The sequence below is a fragment of the Lupinus angustifolius genome, chromosome LG01, assembly GCF_001865875.1.
Source record: "Lupinus angustifolius cultivar Tanjil chromosome LG01, LupAngTanjil_v1.0, whole genome shotgun sequence".
Classification (NCBI taxonomy): Eukaryota; Viridiplantae; Streptophyta; class Magnoliopsida; order Fabales; family Fabaceae; genus Lupinus; species Lupinus angustifolius.
In genome coordinates, this window is record NC_032009.1 from 23,209,883 (window position 1) to 23,214,425 (window position 4,543).

The 4,543-nt window shown below is 32.4% G+C and overlaps 1 non-coding gene across 1 annotated transcript; it reads left to right on the top strand.

Moving 5' to 3' along the window:
- Nucleotides 4,146–4,217, top strand: TRNAH-GUG. Its single transcript has one exon. It is a non-coding gene; the product is annotated as a tRNA-His (tRNA).

The following is a 4,543-nucleotide window of genomic DNA, read 5'->3' on the forward strand; positions in this document are numbered from 1 at the left end:
AAGATAGCAGTTTGTTTTCAAATCTCAAAATATTCAGTTATCAAATATTAAATTTGTTAATTGCTGAGTCTATTAAACTCTAGACATGATGCAATAACAAAAAGTTAGTGACGCAATGACAACTCAAAGTAGTGTACCTTTAAAGAACCATACTTTGGAACAATTTAAGTTAGTGCTAAAAAAAGACCACTTCCTTTTCTCCTTTTCACCTTTTCCTCTTGTCTATAGACCAAAAAGAGACATAATTTGACATCATGGTTATTTCATGCGTCCTTCTTTCTGACAGAATTTGAGGCCCCAACTGGATAGGAAAAAAGTTCAAAACCTCACAGAATTAACTCTACCCAGTGATGCCTCACCTTTCTGTACTTACAACAGTGAAATAGGAAAATGAGTAGGAAAAAGGTGGGTCATTTTTTGCTTGAATGGTCTAGTAATTTTCTTCTTTATGTTAATGAACCTAGTCTCTGCCGACCCTTATAACTGCTATAATCATCATAACAATAAAGTACTGAGCCTTGTGATAGGAATAAGAGACCAAAAACAAGAGATCTAACAATCTAAGCAATGGTTAAACAAATAAGTTTGACATCAAATCTTGACCCAAAATCTTAAGGCATTAGGTTTATTGGTGTTGCCACTTATAAGTACTTCAACTTATCCATTATTCACAAATATGGACCCTTTTTTACCAATATATTACTCACACTTAGAATCCGAACATATTGTTTATACAAGATGTCTAAGAAAACAAAGACAACTCTAAGAGGAATGATATCTACTTGTAATTACTATCGGGATAAAATATGTTGTTTTCACCTAATACGTGTCAAAGTTGTGATCTAATTATCAAATTATATGGACCAATCCCAATGCATAAAACATGGTTTTGAACATATTATTATAGGACATCATATATTATCTTCACTCTCCTGGTCTATTTGGTTGCATGCGTTTAGGATAGTTTTGATTTGCCCTATAAATAGTAGAATTATGGAATAGACATACCAATAGCAACATTGATTAGCTACTTATCAAGATGAAATATAGCTACACAGTTCAAAACATGTATTCAATATGGATTAAAAGCTTTCCTTATACAATATTTTGTGACTCAACAAAATTTGGCAGACTTGAATGCAAGAGGGTTGCACAATATTATAACCTCTTGAACAATATTGGGTTGATTATTCTTGCAGAAGCAAACCAACCACAGTGGAGGTGGATATCATATGGCACTAAGAAACACAGGTACTCACTATTTGCACAATGTACTGAGGGATTCCTGAAGTAGACTCTTTACTTTGTGAGATGCTTATCTCTCTCTTTGTGCAAGAACCTGGGAACCAAAAAGAAAAGAATTTTCTAATGTATATAATACATAAGAGTTACAAATAGAGTTGAGAAATACCATGCATTAAATTTTTTTCTAGATGTAGAGTGTGCATGTTCTGCTTTCATTGCTATGGACCCAATTTTGTCTTCATGGAAAGAATGCATAATCTGTGTTGAAGGACCTGCTAACACTATGATAAACATAAGCTTCAGGGAAGCATTAGAAAGGAAAGATTCATTGAATGCTTTCTTTCCATGCCTGAATGTTTTTCTACATCACAAAATACAAGAGGCACTGTGAACTATAGGGAGAACAGAAACCAGTAGTTTTTTTTTTCTTTAAGAAAATTGTATTAAAACATAGCACAAGGGGTGTCCACCCAATACATGGAAGATCAAGAAGTGATATTTTTACAAGCTAATTTAATATAGTACATTAGGTCAATACACCAATTTGCAAAAGTCAAAGAAGGTAGAGTTACAAAAGTAGATAAACAGATCCAAGATTCAGTTTGAATCATATCCATTCAATGAACATAACTCACTTCTTTGTCCATAAAGATAGTTTCGTTCCTCATGGTCCAGATTGACTGTAAGACTACTAAGATTGTAACTAAGAAGGGGTGAATTAGTTAACTTATAATGATCGTCACTTTTTCTGCAAAATCAAGAGTTAAAGTGCAGCGGAAAATATACGCAGAAAATTAATAAGTAAAATAAAAAAGATAATGGAGAAAAGAGTACACAGAGATTTTATATTGGTTCACCTTCTTGTCACCTAAGGGCTATGTCCAGTACTCTTGCAGCACAACAGATTTTACACTAAATATTATGAGTTGTAATTATAATATCTCACCCCCAGATCTTTATGTACCTTAAACACTCACTAATACTTATATCCTTGGAAAACACATTTCCAAATAACTCTATGCCCTTTCTATTCACACCCTTGTGAAATAAAGTAATTACAATGAATGAAGAATTACAATAATGGCTTGGATTGCTTTTACAAGTATGAAATATAATAAACTATTTTGTATACTTAATAATAATGCTCTTTAAGTTTACAAAACTTTGAAACACTTTACTTCAAGCAACTCAGAAAAATAACTTTGAAAGTTTGAGTTCAAGTTGCTAGAAATGCAGAAAACTATTTTAGAAAAGTGTAGGAAAGTTGTGAGAAAAAGTGTGAAAGAGTTATGAAAGAGTTGTTAAATAATTGTGAGTTCTAAGGCCTTTAAATAGGCTTTCCAGTCAGTCATTGTGCCTTTATGAAAGAGTAGGAGTTGTTTGGAATGAAGGCATTTCGTTTGGGATGAAAAGCCTCGAATTTCAAATCTGAAAAAATGATATAACAACTCTCAGTAACCAATTACAGGTGAGTATTCGGTTACTCAAACTTTCTTTCCAACCGTAAATTAAAATTCACTTAGAGTAATCGGTTACTCCAATTCAAATTTCGTTGGATAACTAATTTTTACTCATGTAACCTATTATTCAAATTTCAATAACTTGTTACACAATATTTTGAAAAATGTTTTCATTTAAAACTTGAAGTGTTTCAATTTCTTTTAAAATATTTTGAGCATTACTACTTTGGTATATTAAAGAGTATATGATATAAGTACATATTTAGACTTAGACTAATTGTCTTGAAGCTTTAATCTTCTTGGTCTTCATAAGTAATCTTCCTTTTCTTCATGAGGATTAAAAAACTCAACAATAGTAGGGGAGCCTGAACTGGAATATGTAACCAGGAGTAGAAACATTTCCACACAATCGACTCTAGATGATAGTTGCAAAGAACACAAGTCATATAATCTACTCTCACAATTATGTTCATTTTAAATAACTCATCATTCGTCCGAAATCGTTTTCATGATGGTCTATAAGTCTTAGAATGCTAATGACTATCTTTCTCTAGGTGCTTGAGAAACAAGTAGTCAAAGTCATGAACATTTAAGGGAGAAAGTTGAAAACACAACAAGGGGAGAGGGATTTGTAGGACAAGAATGGTGAATTAGTTTTGGAGATTTTAAGTACCTTAGGGCAGGTTGAGGAGGGTGAAGTCATCAATTAGTTCTAAATTCTTATAGTCTCATTCCATATATACACACATATGAGACAACAAAGGTGCATGCATGGATTCATATAGTTTAACCAGTATATACTTGAAAGTTGAAATAGTAAATTAGGAGGTTAGGTATTTCTTATGGTGCTTTTCAGAGGCACGTGTTGTGGGATCATATAGTTTCAGCTTCAACTTTCAATTTTAGATCATAGATGCCAATGCTATCACCACAACAATGATTTATTGATGTGCAATTCATAGCAACCTAAGATTTTTTAGAAGAGAACCAGCACATCCGTTAATACATATATGACCCATGTGATGGGATTAAATAGCTTTAGGCACATGGAAATTTCACAGCTTAGCCCTAAGCCTCACACTCATGGTCTCATATAACTTTGCATTTTGAATTATTATTTTAATGTTTAGTTAAATCTTAATTGGCATTGTGCTTATACAAGGTTTAAGCAAGATAGAATTATGTTGTGTAGGTACTAGACTACTAGCTAGGTAGTGTTGTCTACCAAAATCAATAAGGAACGGATTTTTATCATTCTTCTCTTTAAAGCATTGCAAGCAATCTTATTTGTCTATAACACTTATTGTAATGTATTATGTATACAACATAAACTTCACAAACTTAGATGGTAATAATAACACTCTTTGGTTCTTGTAGTTTTTTACCACTTAATCTGAATGTTATATTATATTTCTACTATGGGAAACATTCAACAATAAAGTGGCTGTAGTTTAGTGGTAAGAATTCCACGTTGTGGCCGTGGAGACCTGGGCTCGAATCCCAGCAGCCACATTTTTAATCCATTAGTTAATACATGTTTAATGCAACATTGCAAGATTCCCAAATGAGTTAGCGTGGTATAGTGTGAATGCACCAATTCTAATTTCTAAGCTTGTTGAATGGATAATATGAAATGATCAATAATGTACTTGAATAAGACAATCAAATAAGTTATAACCAATATCAATCAAGATGAAGATGCTTTAGATCAAATTTCCAAATGGAATTTGATACTCTTCCAAGAATAACTTTATTTGAGAGATTATTCCTATCATAGATGCTTCTTGCTTCCCTATTCAGTTTTGCATATTATGCACCAGTTATATCACTCCTCATCT